Genomic DNA, 18607 nt, shown 5'->3' with positions numbered 1-18607 from the left:
ACTCTCTTTCACTTGCTGTGCAGCTCTCAGGAATTATGCTAATTTTATGTAAATTTTGATAGTCTCTTATCTACATGTAGAATAAATATATTTAAAGAACGACCATTCTCTCAAACTATACTTCAGTGAAAGGAAGAAAACAGCAGCTTCAATGAATAATTGAAACTTACATACCAATGTACAACTGGAAGCCAATGTACAGTCTTCTGACTTCCTCTACTTCAAGAAGTCAGCACTCTGACACGTGCCTATAACATTTCAAAGGGACAAAATCTGCAGATACCCCCTACAGGTAACTGACTGCTGGGGTGGGGGTACTTTGATCTTCTGCTCCCCACATCACATACATACTTTGTTGGTTGGAGCACTGAGCACTGTCTCATCAGTCAGCCCCTAGAACACAATTGCATTCCAGAGGCTCTACTTTAATGCTGCCAGGTAGCTGCTCTCTTTTTCAGCATGTGCTTGGTGCTCTTCTTGAAATTAAACGGTGACCTCTTACTTACCTTCAGGTCTAACACCAGGCTGGCTATGATCCTACCCAAAGCTTGTCTCCTGATTCATGCAACCAACAACCGGGGCTCATCAATAGTGAAAAGTAGGTATTTGCTCCTCTGTACTTGTCATCAAAGCCAAAGGAGCTCACGTTCCTCAGGGCACCATCTGGCTAGAATTTATGTGGTGGGCATGGAAATATTATTTTCTAGATATAATGATTTCTTTGCTTTGGCATGGCTGATAATGGCACCCTGCCACCACCAGAAACTAACCATGTCATTTTCCTCCTGTCAACAAGTTCTTATCAATGATTTCCTGTCATTCCTTCCCTATTTTAAAAGGGGCAGCTTCTCCCTTGGCAGCATACTTCGGGAAATAATCGCATCAGCTGGGCAGCTGTTGAGGTGGAGAGTTCTATGCCAGAGGAACGACCTCTTTAGGATTCATTGCTACACGGACAACTGTGACTTGTCCTCACTCCATCTGATGTCGTACCAACAGCTCCTTCCATAATTCCCCACGCCGTGGCCTTTGCTCCCCACCCACTGCTGAAATGCTCTGGTCTTCCACTTGCAGCTTTGCGCAGTCTTGGCTCAGTTGCTCGTTGTCGTTCCCTTCTTTTGGTTCCCATTGACGGGTCCCTCCTTCCCAATGCTCTCTCCTGATCTCTGCTTTCTAGGTCATTGAACTTCTTTGAGCCCTTTGATTTTTCTCTTTGGTTTTTTGCTGTTTCTTCTTTGCTTCCTCTTGTTCCTTTGGCTTCCAATCTGTGGGCCATGTAGGGCTCCAAAGAACTCTGTCCTAGGGACCTCTCCTCTCTACTCACTCTGAGAGTTAACCCATATCTACGCATTTAAGTACCACCTTAGTGATACTCACCAAAACTTTCAGCAGTGAATTAAAACATTAAAATCATCCAAGCACACACTTTACACAGGGAAATATTTCTAAAAGTCTTGGTAAAATTCATTCCCTGAAGGAAACCTCATATCCTGTCATATCCTATTTGTGGAACCACATTCAATTCTTTTAACTGGTATTTTTGGGCATTATTTAAAAATCTCTAGAAATGATACTTACGTTCCTCTTTCTTTCTTCCTATTTTTGTATGTTCTTAGCTATTGGCTTCCAAGGTAAATGAAGAAGATTTCACTTCCTTTCACATATACCACATTATACCTATACATATTTTCTCTTCTCCCTATTCTTTTTAAAGAATCATTTTAAACTTTGAATTAAATGAATAATCAGTGTTTATGTTTGACTATAAAAATGTTACTTACGGTGAAAGATAGATAACATACTATGATTATTTTAAGAGGTAACATGGAGTAATAGTTAGGAGAACAGATTCTGGAGTCCAACTACCTGGATTCAAATCCCAAAGACAGTACTTATATTAGGAGCTAGCTCTGTTTCAGTTTCTTCAACTGTAGAATGAGATACTCATAGTATCTGCAACAATGAGTTGTGGTAATTAATAGTTAATAACTGAATGAATATAAAATTAATATAGAGAATTAGAACAATGCAAGTCTCCTAGTAAGCACTAAGTAAGTGTTAGAAATTTTTGCTTTTATTATTATTATCTTTCCCTGTGCAACATTTAATTTTTCCTGGGATTAACAATAACAATCATAGTCATGATTTATATTTTTATTTCTGTGTACTAGCTATTCTTACTCTGACTTGGTTTTAGCTCTACCTTCCACAGTCAGAGGCAATTGGTGCCAAGGATTCCTGAGTCTCTGGGGACTTCCATGGTGTAGATCGAGCTGCTTCTCATTTTTTTCTCCTTCTGGCTCAGGATTCAGTTGCCTTAGGTGCACCAGGTCAGTTGCTACTCATCCATCTGCTTTCTAACTTTTAATGTTTTGTCATGCTTTCTTTAATTTGAATTTATATCTTCAAAAAGCATCATTATTATCATTCTAGTGGGACTTCAGGAGGGTACAGAGGGTAATGTGTATTATAACATTAAGGAAGACAGATCTTAAATAAATAAACGCATATGAGCATATCACTCCAAATTACAGGAATAACCTGTAAAGGAAAATAGTAGGGTAATTTGAGAGAACAGCAAAGAGGGACCTAATTTGGTCCTCTTTGGTTTTCGTGACGTGGCTTTTTGAGAAAGTATTATTTAAGCTAAGCCCTAAAGATAAGTGAGAGTCAGTCAGGCAAAGATCATAGAGAAAAACCTTCCCTGCAGATGAGGAGCCTTGAGATAATAGAAGAATCAGGACTCTGGACTGAAAATGACAGACTCCAAGCCTAAGGTAAAAAAAGAGAACTGTTTAGTCCATATAAGTGGGACATTTAAAAGGTGGAGACAGTAAGGCTTGACTGGATCCAACGATTTATATGAGGCCTCAGACTTCTGTCTCTCTGTCCATCTCTTGGTTCTATTTGCCTTTGCTTGGGCTCATTCTCAGAGACTTCCTCTATTTGGTGGCATGTTGGCCACTAGCAATCACAAGGCTACATCATTCTTATAGCTTCTGTCCCAGAGAAAAAGAAAGAGGCTTTCCCACCATTTCTTTTAAAATCAGCATCCATACACGACATCTCACATTCCTTGGGATGATTACAGTATGGAGCTCTGCATTTGACCAGACATGGGTCCAACCATACAGACAGATAATAATTTGGCTCACGCAATGTACTGAAAGATATTTACTATTAGAAGAATCATGAGAGATAAGATTATAGAGACGTTAGGGTTATTTAAGACAGAATCTTATGGGTGATGTTAAGCACTTGGAATTTATACTGCTTGCAATGAGAAGCTATTGATGAATTTTGATCAGGGAGTAACACAAGCACTGTAATTACTGTTCATCTGATCCAAACTTTCAAATCCAATTACCTTTCCAGTCCCCTTACTGTGTCAGAGGCACCACCATCTTCCTGCTGTTTTAGGCTTACATTTTAGAGTCATCTTTGAGGTCTCTCTTAAATTTATCACCCATATAAAATTAGTCATTAAGTCCTATAGGTTTCCCTTCCTGAAGTCTCTTGAATTTATCCTTGCTCCTGCTTCAAGTACATTGTCACATCCTTACAGGTTCTTATCACCTTAGACTTGGGTTCTTGTGATAGTCTCCTAACTGGCTTCTCTTCTGTTTTCTCCCTGCTTCCAAGTCATCACACATAGCACTGTCAGATAGTCCTTTTGAAAATACCACTATCTTCTTGTCATTCCTCTACCCAGGAGCCTATGCTGGTGTCCTATCACTTAATGGATCATACCCAAATCCCTCAGCCCAGAATCCAGAGCCTTCCATCATCTGGCCCTGCTGCCCTATCTACTCTTATCTTCCCATTATCCCTCCACCACAATAAGACATGGGCCCCGACTCCACACCTCTTCCATTCCACAAGTGGGGAAAGATGGGCTGTTATAAATTGCTTTGCAGACAGAAGAGGATAGAAACTCAGGGAAGATAAAGGAGAATGTGAGCCACTGTAATGAACCACAACTGTGTTTGTAGTTGTGTGGCTAACCTGAACTCAACGGTGTGGTCAAGCGAGCCCGTCTGAGTGAGCATGGTGGGCAGATGTTGACGCCCAGGAGAAAGGTCCAACTATGCATTTTCAAGATGAGGCATTGGCTGGAAGGAGGATATTTGCTCAGCAAGCCTTTCCAGGTTGTAATACCCACACCCTCTTACACAGTGTGTGGGCCAACTCACAGGTTTCTGGGAACCTGCCCAGACTTTTCAGAGTCAATTGATACTGCAGAGAAATGATGGATTATCCAGAGAGGTATGAATAGTGTCAGGAAACAAGATCAAGCCGGGTGGGATCTCATTACTTATTTTTGTTAAAGTAGCTTTATGGTGGGGTTTGGATTGGTGTTTGTAATCTTCAGGAATAATATGCCATTGAAGAGGGAAGGGAATCTGGCAACTTTAAAAACCTACTAAAGTTCTAAGGAAAGTTGGATAAGAAGGTTTGTAGCTAAATCCTAGGAAATAATAGAAAAGTTAAAAAATTTAACACAGGGGCCAGGCACTGTGGCTCATGCCTCTAATCCCAGCACTTTGGGAGCCCAAGGCAGGTGAATCATGAGGTCAGGAGTTCAAGACCAGCCTGGCCAACATGGTGAAACCCCGTCTCTACTAAAAATACAAAAATTAACCGGGTGTGGTGGCATGCGGCTGTAATTCCGCTACTCAGGAGGCTGAGGCAAGAGAATCGCTTGAACCTGGGAGGCAGAGGTTGTAGTGAGCCTGAGATCACGCCACTGCATATCAGCCTGGGCGACAGAGCAAGACTCTGTCTCAAAAAAAAAAAAAAAAAAATAAAAAAAAAAAAAAAAAAAAAAAAAAAAAAAAAAAAAAATCAGTCAATAAAACAACAAAAAGAGAATTGCTATTTTCTCTACCTGGGAATGATTTGGTTAATTGCTAACTACATTATCAATTACTGGGTGCCAGGAATAGACATAATTTGTTCAAATTTTATAATTTCCATAATACTTGAAGTTATTTTGCAAAATGAGGAGTTTACATTAAGTTTTAAGGGGTGGAAGGGTTTTATTCGTCCAAGAGAAAAAATTTTAAAATCTGATACAAGGCCACAGTAGTTCTGTGATAGAAAGAATGTGGCTCCCTGAAGATGTCCACACCCTGCATCCCTGGAACCTATGAATGTTAGTGTACAGGGCACAAGGAACTTAACAGCTGTGATTGACCCTACTGGCCTTGAGATGGGGAGATTAGCCTTTCTTATCCAGATGAGCCCAGTGTAATCACATGGGTCTTTAAAATTGGAGAATCTTTTCCAGCTGGGGTTAGTCAGCAAGAGATACGGCCATGGAAAAGTGTCAGAGAGATGCAATGCTGCTGGCTTTGAAGATGGACGAAAGCCATGGGGAAGGAGATCACAAGCCAAGGAATGTGGGAGGCTGAAAAAGGCACAGAAACAGATTCTAACCTGAAGCCTCCAGAAAGGAACACTTGCTGGCAACACCTTGACTTTAGCTAAGTGAGACTGCATTAGACTTCCGACCTATAAAACTAACATAACACATCTTATGTTGTTTTAAACCACGAAGTGTTTGGTCATTTGTATGGCTGCCATAGAACACTACTAATGCATATAGAAAACTAATGCATGTTATTTAGTAAATATATATCAAATGAATGGAATTCATTTAAGAAATCAATAAGAAAATCATGTAAACAGTTTTCGTCTGTTTGGATTGGTACTTATACATGTTTTTAATAAATGATTCATTTTAAAACTCACATTGATTAAGCACTTTCTTGTCCTAGGCACTTTTCTATGCTCTTGTATTAAATCCTCAAAGTAACTGTTTGAAATCATTACTATCAGCTGGTGAATTAACCTTTCCAAAGTCGTACACTTAGAAAATGGTGAAGCTGAGTTTTGAACTAAGGAGGCTATAGAACTCATTTGTTTAGTCACTATGACAGTGGTTCCCACACCTACCTGCACAATAAAATCACTTGCTGAGTTTTTACAAATCTCAATGTCCAGATGACACCCTAGATCAATTAAATCAGCATGTTTGAGTTTGCAGTGAGACATCAGTACTTTGTAAAGTGTACAGCAAAGTTTGAGAACCATTGCATTCAATGTACTACCTCTCAAACTACAAAATAAATTTGGTGATTTATTGCATGTAATAGCAAGAATTAGAACTCGATTTGTGTAAAAATACAATACAAATTACCTCTGACTCTAAGTCAGTGCTTTTGTCTTAGTTAGTACAGAAACTGTCATTGGCTGGTTAAAAGGGCAGTCGTTAGTTAATCCAAAGACTACAGTAACATTGATTGTGCCTGTAGACACAATTTGGATTGTCAGTCAAAATAATGGAGGGGTAGCAGTAGGGAAACTTTTCCCAAAATCAGACAAGAAGGAAGGAGAAACAAAGATCTTTATCTGGTATCTAAGCCAGAAGAGAATGGAGAGCTGCCAGATGAGATCTATGATCAAACTGCCTGTCTGGACATCTTGTCACCACTGTTGTTAAGTCTGTGTGCTTTACGTGTCTTCAGCCTTAGTCAAAAGCAGCTCTGCTCCCCCTTTACGGTTGGCACTGTGCCTAAGAACCTGTATTTCCTCATTTTGCCATATCCTTGCTTCCTTGTGCCATAATGGATAGCTTCTCCAGGGACACCAATCTTGTTAGCAAGGGTAGTATCCCCCTTCTGGTCAAGGAGCAGACTGGAAGTTGGAGCACTGCTGGAATTCTGGCTGCAATCTCTGGCTGCGGTATTGGCAGATGATGATTTTTCTCTTTAAATGACATTTTTTTTGGTGAGGTATATTACCCAACTTCTCCTCTGGCAGGAGAGGCCCTTTGTGTTTTTTCATCTGCTGCAAAACTTCTTAACTTTCTCAATTAGTTTTGAAAACAGAAATTGGTTCAGCAGGTTTCAACTGGAAACAGGTGTTGTTGATGGTGTCTAAATCTTCAACTGAGGTTCTTCTCTTCCCTTTGCCAGCCTTTGCATGGAGTAATGAACAGGTCCATGTTGGATGTAGCAGACTGCAGATCTCCTCACGGGCCAGAGCTCTTGATTCAAATCACAGGCTTGCAGAGAATTATCACAGAGATGAGAATCATACATTAAAATGCACTTTTGTCTTACTAGTAATGATCACAGACCCCATTACATCATTTATTTGTATACACTAAGCCATAAACTTGCTTTGGCCAGGATTACTTCAGGATTCCTCGCTAAACACAAGACAATCTTTTTGGCTTAGGTCCTCCCACTTGGCTATATACTCTTTGCAATTTCACCAGAACGTTGCCAACACTCTACTCTGATGTGTGCTGTGTAGATGTAGAAGGAAAATAGCTAAATCAAGAGAAGGAAAGAAGTAATTTACAAAATTTTCATGATTAGCATTATTGGTTTTCTGTTGGACTTGGACTCATCTTGGTAAATTTTACAGATTATAATTCAATTTTATTTTTTATCAATTCTTACTTTCTTAGCTTTTAAGTTAGTCAGGAAAGAAAGTTAGTTAAGTTAGTCAGGAAAGAAAGTTAGTTAAGAGAAAGAAAGTTAGTTTGGTTAGTAATTATACCAAACGTGATTGTAGCTTAAGTGGAGTGGAGACCTCATTGTTTATCTAGTGGATTCGTATAGCATAAAGATACAGGATTACCAGCCAAGGAGTCGTCTGGGGGCAATTGCATAAAACTCTCTTTTCTCTTCACACAACATCACCTGGAACAAGGACTCTAGGCTTTTCAAGATTTAAAGGTGGCTGAAAAATTCTGTGAAAATCAATGGGAATTGAGATTTTAATAAATCACGAATTCATTAATACTCCAAAAACTACCCTTCAAGTTGGGAAAATCAGTATTCTTTCCTGATATTCTTTCCTGATAATTCCTTTATCCTATATTTTCCTTGCAGTTAATTTTACTTTTGTTTTCTCAAAACCAATTTGTCTTTAAGACAGTTGTTAAGTCCTATTCTATGCCTTTCATTTTCAAAGAATTATATGGTTTCCTTCTTCCTTAGAGATAATTTAACAAAGCTTACAGACACATTGTGTGTGCCTGTGCACGCGCGCGCGCACACACACACACACACACACACACACAAATTTATCAGCTAATATCAGCAAATGATCAAAGCCCTGTGGAAACTATTGAAAATTAAACTGGGTTGTAGTACAATGGTATCTGCAATGTATTGGTTATTTATCCATGTTTATAAATAGGACACAAAAGCTTAATTTTATCATAATTGAAGAACAATTTTGAGGAAGTCATGTAATTTAATGGTTTAGCTGTCTTTTATTGCTCTATGTAAATGGACTAAATAACAGCAGTAAATGTTGAACACAATCTAATGCACTACAATTTCTTTGGAACACAATTTAAATTTCAAATTATGTTTAATGCTTTTGTACATATCACAGGTCTCTTTTTTAAAGCTTATCACATGGAATTGATTTATTCAAGGAAACTAGCATATGGAAAAAAACAGGAGAATGGGTCATTTGGAAATATGACCAAATATGCTGAAAAATGTGCGTCATTTACTTTTAAATCATCGTTTCCTTTCATTATTATGAACCTCATCAGTGCCTTCCTGTATTATATATTTAGAGAGTCTTTGAATAAGACAACTTTTTCCAATTGTATTGTGTCATTTGGCCTCAAACATTTCCTGTTTCTTTTGTGTAATTAGTCTCAAAAGGAGAAGGTGATATAGAATAAGACGCAATGTGTGTATATGTTGGCCCATTTTTCCTGTAGAAGTGATTCATTAATTGGCATCTGCCCTTGGTGCTATATTCACATCCACGCCAACATATCCTTCTGCATGAAATAACGTTCAGTGAAATAGGGGAGAAAATGTTGTTCTCTTTGGATTCCATCTGATTTCAGAATGTTGTGATTAAGATGCAGATGTGAAGGTCAGATAAAGAGGCTAAAATAAAACATTTTGTGAGAGGCAATTAGAAGGCTTTAATGAAATTTTAAGATGGGGGTGTTAGAAATAAGCCAGGATGTCTAACTTGCATTCCCTTGGGCTATCACAACAGGGAAGGATTCCTCTAAAAACAAACTCATTCATGAAATGTATAAATCTTAGAAGGAAAGTACTCAAAATATATTGTGCACACAACAATATGCTTTGGATCTCATAGAATTTTCCTGTTTAAAAAATAGGGTTGTCTGCTCACAGGAAGACATCAAACAAAATTGAGAAACTATGGAAACACACTTGCTGCTAGGTTGAAAAGAAATCTGGACTGGACACGATGGCTCACGCCTGTAATCCCAGCACTTTGGGAGGTCGAGGCTGGTGGATCACCTGAGGTCAGGAGTTCCAGACCAGTCTGATCGACATGGTGAAACCCCATCTCTAGTAAAAACACAAAATTAGCCGGGTGCGGTGGCACATGCCTGTAATCCCAGCTACTTGGGAGGCTGAGGCAGGATAATCGCTTAAACCTGGAAGGTGGAGTTTGCAGGGAGCCGAGATCGCCCCATTGCACTCCAGCCTGCGCAATTAAGAGCGAAACTTCGTCTCGAAAAAACAAAAGAGAAGTCTGTAAACCTACTATAACACAATTATTACTAAATTTACTGCACACAATTATTAATTATCCATGGACCAACAGACAAATGATGATTTATCCTACATCTCTTACCTTCTCAGGGTGAAGCTTTTTCATGCCTTCTGACAGTTTCAGCTTTCAAGTAGGTTGCTTGATTCAATAGGTATCATTCATTTATTTGGAATTCATCCTTACTTTTGACAGACTTTAGGCAAATGGTAGATCAACCGGTAATGGAGCTCAAAGACTTATGAAGAGGACACATAGTTAGCAAATAGTTGTATGATTATAATAAATTTCTAGATGAAGACTGGAGAGATTTACTTCTTTCTGCTAGTTCCTGGTCCTGTTACTATGAATCTAGCTTCTTGACAGTGGCAGCAGCAGTTCGTTCCAGTAGCCACAGATGACATCTATTTGCAGTTTTTCCAATACTCACAGAACAAGTCTCATCTCCTCCTGGTACCAGTGCCTCTCCCCAGAAGACTGAGTCCTTACCTGTTTACTTTCTCCTCTAAGCTTCTATGTTTTAATAATTCCAACCTCTTACTTTTGTTTCCTGGGAGTGAGAGTTGGTTCCTGCAATTCCTATCTCTGTGATACCTTACTGTTCCTATTTGCCTTTCACTTCCTCGATACCCAATTAAGAATCTTTATATTAAATTCTCTCTATTAAAATAATTGGTATGGTGAAATCTGACTGAAATTTAGCAGATATAGTTGACAAAACTCTAACATTAATCACATGTGCATTTTTTTTATCCTGAAGACCTGCCTGGATCCCCTGTAAGCACTGAGAAACACATATTCAGAATATCTAAAGTCATATACAATAATAATTTTTTAAAATATGCTATGACCAAGCCAGGCATTGTGGTAGACTTTGGGAGATTACCATTGATGAGTTTGTAAGTTAATGGAGCAGATGAAAATATAAACAATTGACCATAAAATCACTCAAGAAATGAGCCTATGAAAGGTATTTTTAAGGACGTGTCAGCCTGATGATAGAGACAACTGGATAGATAATGAAAAGCTCATCATTCCTTAACTTAGTTGTGTTTGCTGGTTCACAGAAACTTTATCCATTAACTTAGATCCACTTCTGCCTTTGGGTAAGTACAGATAAATATAAGTCCTTCTGAAAAAGCAGTAATCGTACTGTAAGTAGAAAATGAAACAAATGTTAAGTGGACCTGACACAATTAAAGAAAATTAGGGCAAGAACCTAGACTATTGTTGGAGGTGCCCAACAACTCTTGTTATGTCTTGGTGTTTGGGTGTTTTTGGAATGCTTGGTAACTTCTTTGGCTACCCCAATACTGTTTCTCTTCCTTAATGCACCATTATTGCTGCAATACTACATTCTTTAGCATTAGCAACCAGGCCCATACCCCTTGATATTCCCCTTACAATTCCAGGATTTTGAGTTTAATGCTAGTTCCTGGCTCCTAATTGTCTTATTTGGTCATAGATAATTGGATAAAGATAATTAGATGAGCTCTCTGATGCACTCTGGATTCAAATGTCTATCTTCATGAAATAGCCCACTATCATATGTTGTCTAATGCACACTAAAATATTAGTTGGCGGCAACTGCTGTTTTGAAAAGCAAAGCAGAATAAGGGTGTGGAGAACAACAGGAATGTTATTTCAAATAGAATGGTTACTAAAGATCTAACTGATGAGATGACATTTGAGCAGAGACCTAAATGAGGCACAAACCAAGCTGTTGGAAAGATTGGAAAGTGGAAGAGCATTCCAGGCAGATGGAATAGCAAATGCGAAGGCCAAATGTGGACATGGTCTTGGCCTATTTTGAGAAAGTGCATGGATGCTATGGCGAGGAAGTAGAGTGAATGAGGGGTAAATGGTGGGAGACTCTATTAACAAGATAGTCAGAGATAGGTCACATTGCAGATCATGGTAAGAATTTTGGATTTACTTACCAGTGTGTGGAAAGCCATTGGAGATTGTTAAACAAGGAAGTAATGTGCTCTGATTTAAATTTTTAAAGGATAACTGACTTCTGTGTGGAGAATAGATGGTTGGTGGCAGGAGCCAAGACCAAGGAGAATGTTATTATAGTGGACATACTGAAGAAAAAGGATGGTTTGCAATAAGTTGGTTGTGATGCCAATGTTGAGAAGTTGCTGACTGACCTTATTGATGCTTTAACAGTGAGCTCAGTTCCAAGAATCACTGGACTGCTGCTTCAAAGATGTGCCAATTACTGAAATGAAGAAATCTGTCGAGAAAGCAAAGCAGAGACACATACCTCCAGCTTCCTCCCCACCCACAGGTTGTATAGAAGAACGATAAGTTTCATTTGAGGTCCAATTTAATATTTAGTTGAAGAGGTCATATATGCAGCAAGCTGAATGTTCAGGGGAGAGTTAGGCTAGAGATACAAATGTAGCCACTATTGTGATACTGGAAGTCTTGTGATTAGATAAGATTAGCTATGAGATGAGTGTAGATACAGAAGAAAAGAGGACAGGAGACTGTGTCCCAGGGTACTCTAACATTTAGAAGTAATGAAAAGGAAAAGGCAATGGAGAATGAAAGGAGGGTCAAATGAGGTAGGAGAAAAATCCAAGAGTGGGGTATGGAAAGGCCTAGTAAAGACACAGTTTCAAGAAAAAGAATGTGGTCGCCTGTTCCACATTCTTCTGAGGGGTCAAGAAAATTTGTGATAGTACACTGACCATTGATTTAGCAATATGGAGTCACTGGCAACCAATATAAGGCAATATTATGAGTGGAGACAAAAGCCTGACTGGTACTTCTTTGAGAAAACATGAGGTTGAGAAACACTTAGTATAGTTAAATTAAAAAAAAATTTATTATTATTATTATTATTATTATTATTATTATTATTATACTTTAAGTTCTGGGATACATGCTCAGAATGTGCAGGTTTGTTACATAGGTATACACGTGCCATGATGGGTTGCTGCACCCATCAACCCGTCATCTACATTAGGTATCGTTAAATTTTTAAAGGGCTTTCTTTAAAGAGAATCAGGTGAATGGAGCAATAGCTGAATAAGATGCTCGATTAAGAGAATTTCTTATATTTTCTGTTGGCAGATACACATAATTTTATCAATATGAAAATGATTTGAAAAGAGGGGAAATTAATGATGGAGAAGAAAGGAATAAAGACTCTAGGAATAAAGTCCTTGAATAGGTAGGTGGGGATAAAAGGTACTTTTATCATGTAGGGGTTTGCCTTTCATCCATGATGGAAAGAAAAGTGCAGGAATGAAGACGCAAGTAGGTCAATAAATTTAGTGGTGGGAGACAGAAGTTTTCTTCTGGTTGCTTCTTTGTTTTAAAATGGATTATTTTTGAAAAGCAGTTTTAGATTCACAACAATGTTGAGCAGAAAGTAAAGAGATTTCCTATATATCTCCACCCCCCAAACCTGCACAGACTTCCTCATTAGCAACATCACCCACCAGAGTGGTACATTTGTTACAACTGATAAACCTACATTGACACATCATTATCACCCAGAGTCCATAGTTTACATTAGGAATCATTCCTGGTGTTGTACTTTCTATGGGTTTGGATAAATGTATAAGGATAGGTATCATTACAGCTTTTTTTTTGGAGATGGAGTCTCGCTCTGTCGCCTAGGTTGGAGTGCAGTGGCGCGATCTTGGCTCACTGCAACCTGTGCCTCCTGGGCTAAAGTGATTCTCATGCCTCAGCCTCCTGAGTAGCTGGGATTACAGGCGTGCACCACCGTGCCTGGATAATTTTTGTATTTTTAGTAGAGATGGGGTTTCACCATGTTGGCCAGGATGGTCTCGAAATCTTGACCTCAAATGATATGCCTTCTTGGCCTCCCAAAGTGCTGGCATTACAGGCGTGAACCACTGGGCCCGGCCAGCTCATTTCTTTTTAGCATTGAATTGAATATGCAAATAGCATGTTCAGGGGAGCGTTTAGACTAGAGATCTAGAGTCCTCTTCCTCTTCATGACTTCTAAATATTAGAGTGTCCCGGGACTCAGTCTTCTGTCCTCTTTTCTTCTGTATCTACACTTATGTCATAGACAATCTTATCTAATCACAAGGTTTCCACTATCACAATAGTAGCTACATTGTCTGGATGTTTACTTTTCCATTTACCTACTTAAGGACATCTTGATTGCTTTCAAGTTTTGACAATAATGAATAAAGCTGTAATAAATATCCATGCGGAGGTTTTTGTGTGGACAAAAGTTTTCAACTCATTTGGGTGACTAGTACGGAAATAAATTGCTGACTCGTTTGGTAAGAGTAGTCTTGTGACAGGGTGTAGTGGCTCACGCCTGTCATCCCAGCACTTTGGGAAGCTGAGGCGGGTGGATCACGAGGTCAGGAGATCGAGACCATCCTGGCTAACATGGTGAAACCCCGTCTCTACTAAAAAAGTACAAAAAAAATTAGCCGGCTGTGGTGGCGGGCACCTGTAGTCCCAGTTACTTGAGAGGCTGAGGTGGGAGAATGACGTGAACTCAGGAGGCAGAGATTGCAGTAAGCTGAGATCGCACCACTGCACTCCAGCCTGGGCGACAGAGCGAGACTCCCTGTCAAAAATAAAAAAAATAAACATAATAATAAATAATAAATAATAAATAAAAAATAAATATAGAGTAGTTTTGTGAGAAACTGCCAATTGTCTTCCAAAGTTGTTGTACCATTTTTCCATTCCCACAAGCAATGAATGAGGGTTCTATTGTTTCCATATCCTTCTTGGCATTTGGTGGTGTTAGTGTTTTGGATTTAGCCTCTAATAGGTGGCAGTGGTATCGCATTGTTTTTTTTTTTTTTTTTTTTTTTAATTATAGTTAAGTTCTAGGATACATTTGCACCAATATGCCAGGTTTGTTACGTATATATACATGTGCCATGTTGGTGTGGCGCACCCATTAACTTGTCATTTACATTAGGTATATCTCCCTAATTGCTATTCCTCCCCCTCCTGCCCTCCCCACAATAGGCCTCAGTGTGTGATGTTCCCCATCCTTGTGTTCCAGGTGTTCTCATTGTCAATTCCACCTATGAGTTGAGACAATGCGGTGTTTGGTTTTCTGCTCTTGTGGTAGTTTGTTGAGAATGATGGTTTCCAGCTGCATCCATGTCCCTACAAAGGACAACAATCTCATCCTTTTTTATGGATGCCAAGAATTCCATGGTGTAGATGGGCCAAATTTTCCTAATTCAGTCTGTCACAGATGGACATTTGGGTTGATTCCAAGTCTTTGCTATTGTGGCAAAGGATATGAACAGACACTTCTCAACAGAAGATATTTATGCAGCCAACAGACACATGAAAAAATACTCATCATCACTCGCCATCAGAGAAATGCAAATCAAAACCACAATGAGATACCATCTCACACCAGTTAGAATGGCAATCATTAAAAGTCAGGAAACAACAGGTGCTGGAGAGGATGTGGAGAAATAGGAACACTTTTACACTGTTGGGATTGTAAACTAGTTCAACCATTATGGAAAACAGTGTGGCGATTCCTCAAGGATCTAGAACTAGAAATACCATTCGACCCAGCCATCCCATTACTGGGTATATACCCAAAAGATTATAAATCATGCTGGTATCTCATTGTTTTAATTTGCAGGTTTCTGGTGCCGTATGATGTGGAGCAACTTTTCATATGCTTATTTGTCATCTGCATATCTTCTTTGGTGAGGTGTCTATTAAGGTCTGTTAAGGCCCATTTTAAAAATTGGATTGTTTTCTTACTGTTGAATTTTAAGTGTTCTTGGTGTATTTTGTATAACAATCCATAATTAGATATGTCCTTTACAAATAGTTTCTCCCAGACTATGGGTTATCATTCTCTTGATAGTGTCTTTCACAGAGCAGAAATTTTTAATTTTAATGAGGTCCAGCTTATCAATTCTTTCTTTCATGGATCATGCGTTTGGTACTGTCTCTAAAAAGTCATCACTGAAGCTAAGGTAATCTAGATTTTTTTTTTTCTATCTTATCTTCTAGGAGTTTTGTAGTCCTACATTTTACACTTAGGTTTGTTATCCATTTTGAGTTAGATTTTGTGAAGAGCAGTGTCTAGATTCTTTTTATTTTTAAGCTATATTGTGTGAAGGGCAGTGTCTAAATTCTTTCTGGTTTTTGTATATAGATGTTCAGTTGTTCTAGCACCATTTGTTAAAAGACTATCTTTTCTTCTTTTTATTGCCTTTGTTCCTTTGTCAGTGATCAATTGACTATAGTTTTGTTGGTCTATTTCTGGGATCTCTATTCCATTCCATAGATCTGTTTGTTTATTCTTTTCCAATACCACAGTGTCTCGATTATTGTAGGTTTATATTAAGTCTTGAAGTCAAATAGGGTCAATCCTCCAACTTTATTCTTCAATGTTATGTTGGCTATTTTGGATCTTTTGCCTCTCTATACACAATTTAGAATCAGTTTGTTGATACTCCCCCAAAAAACTTGCCAAGACTTTAATTGGCATTGCATTGAATCTATAGATCAAATTGAAAATAACTGGCATCTTGACAATATTTAGTCTTCCTATCCGTAAATATAACTTTTTTCCATTTATCTGGTTTTTCTTTGATCTCTTTCGTCAGAGTTTTGTAGTTTTCATCTTATAAATCTTATATGTATTTTGTTAGATTTCTACCTATTTCATTTTTGAGTGATAATTTAAATGGTATTGTGATTTTAAATTCAAATTCTACTTGTTTATTGCTGGTTTGTAAAAAAGCAATTTACTCTTGTCTATTAATCTTGTATCCTGACATCTTGCTATAATCACTTATTAGTTCCAGTTTTTTTGTTACTTTTTCTGGAATTTCTACATAAATGAGTATGTCACCTGTGAACAAGGAAAGTTTTATTACTGCTTACTTCTTTCTTAATCTATATGCATTTTGTTTCCTTTTCTTGTATTATTAACTAGTACTTACAGTTCAATGTTGAAAAGCACTGATGAGAGGCTACACCCTTGTCTTGTTCTCTGTCTTGATGGGAAAGCTTTGAGTTTCTCTTTATTACATATGATATTAGCAGTAAGATTTGTTTTGTAGATATTTTTTATTCAGTTAAAAAATTTCCCTTCTATTTCTAGTTCAGTGAGAGTTATTATCAAGAGTGGGCATTGGATTTTGTCAAATTATCTTCTGCATCTATTAATACAATCTTGTTATTTTTTCTTTAGCCTCTTGATATGATGGATTAAATTAATTGATTTTCAAATGTTGAACCAGCCTTGCAGACATGGGATACATCCCATTTGTTCATGCTGTATAATTACTTTTATATATTGTTGTATTCGATTTGCTAGTATTTTACTGAGAATTTTGCATTTCTGTTCATAAGAGATACTGGTCTGTAGTTTTCTTGTAATGCTTTTGCATTGTTTTGGAATTAGGGTATTGTTAGCCTCACAGAATGAGTTAGGGAGTATTTCGTCTACCTTCTGAAAGAGATTGCAGAGAATTGTATAATTTCTTCCTTAGGCTGGGTGCGGTGGCTCATGCCTGTAATCCCAGCACTTTGGGAGGCCGAGGCGGGTGGATCATCTGAGGTGAGGAGTTCGAGACCAGCCTGACCAACATGGTGTAACCCTGTCTCAACTAAAAATACAAAAATTAGCCGGGCGTGGTGGTGTGCACCTATAGTCACAGCTACTTGGGAGGCTGAGACAGGAGAATTGCTTCAACCCAGGAAGTGGAGGTTGCACTGAGCCAAGATCATGTCACTGCACTGCAGCCTGACAGAGCGAGACACCATCTAAAACAAACAAACAAACAAACAAAAACAAACAAACAAACAAACAAAACCAAAAAACATTCTTCCTTAAGTGTTTGGTAGAATTTACCAGTGAATAGTACTTTCTGTTCTAAAAGATTATTAAATATTGATTTGATTTTTAAAATAGATATAAACCTATTCAGATTACCTATTTCTTCTTGAGTTTTGGCAGATTGTGTTTTTTAAGGCACTGGTTCATTTTTCTCGTTGCTGCTTGAACTGAGAAGCAAGATCAATAGCTGAGAGTGATAAAGGGGATAGAGGATGTCAGCATTTTGAGAATGAAAGTGAAGGAATGGATGAGTTGTCTCAGAAGTAGGGAAGTAAATTAATTAGAGCAATACAGTTGGATTGCTAAGCAGTGCTGAAGCTTTGAGTTTGTGGACATAAACATATGGTGATATTATTCTGCCTCTTCAGATACCTGGATGAAAGCATAGATTTGATGGAGAGTCCTATTTAACCAGGAATATAAATTTGGTAAGTAATTACAACAGAATAAAGGACAGTTGGAGGAGCTCAGCTATATATGAGAGAATAGATATAATGATGGTCCACTGAGTAGAATACAAATGGGTAAAGAAGTAAGTGAAAATATGATAGGATAATAAACAGAGACATGGTGATTTGGTCAATATTTTTAAGGTTCTGGTGGAGTCAAATAATTGCATAAACATAGTATTGACATTTTTGAGGAGAGGCAGTTATTACTGGTATGAACACGGAGTGGTGGGCCTGGTATAGGAAGAAGACAAGGTCACTGGAGATGAGGAGGTAAAGAAATTTCTAGGAATTGAATTTCCATTGATTTATGGTTATTGGGCAAAGATGACAAGGGAAGCAGCAGAGAGAAGTACAGTAGGCCAGATGCTCCAGTATTCATGGAAGGAGAAAGAGTGATAAGAAAATCAGCAGAAGATCATGACAAGACTGGCTCCAGAGGGATGGTAGATGACTGCAACATGGCACAGGAGTAGAGTCCAATGGCAAATGTTTCAATGGAACAGGACATTTTTAGGGATGTGGAAGAACAAAAGAAAATGCAATGGACAGAACACTCATTGGAAAACAATGAAAAGCAATGGAAAAAGCAATAAAAAATACTTCATTGGACCCAAAGAAATAGAAATCATTCTATTCTAAAAACACATCCAACACTACTCACAATAGTAAAGACATGGAATCAACCTAAATCCCCATCAGTGATAGACTGGATAAAGAAAATGTGGTATATATACAC

At 38.2% G+C, this 18607-nt stretch overlaps 1 long non-coding RNA gene across 1 annotated transcript in view; it reads left to right on the top strand.

Moving 5' to 3' along the window:
• Positions 1-18607, top strand: part of LOC108527678 (uncharacterized) — a 47168-nt gene that overhangs the window by 10131 nt on the left and 18430 nt on the right. Inside the window, exons 2-4 of the long non-coding RNA XR_001884887.1 lie at positions 11749-11869; positions 12661-12760; positions 17788-17847. This is a non-coding gene — a long non-coding RNA (uncharacterized LOC108527678). The remainder of the gene's footprint in view (positions 1-11748; positions 11870-12660; positions 12761-17787; positions 17848-18607) is intronic.

This window comes from Rhinopithecus bieti, unplaced genomic scaffold, assembly GCF_001698545.2.
Source record: "Rhinopithecus bieti isolate Rb0 unplaced genomic scaffold, ASM169854v2 scaffold_4600, whole genome shotgun sequence".
NCBI classification, from domain to species: Eukaryota; Metazoa; Chordata; class Mammalia; order Primates; family Cercopithecidae; genus Rhinopithecus; species Rhinopithecus bieti.
Note: the sequence above shows the minus strand (reverse complement) of the source record. Positions and strands in the feature narration are given on the sequence as shown.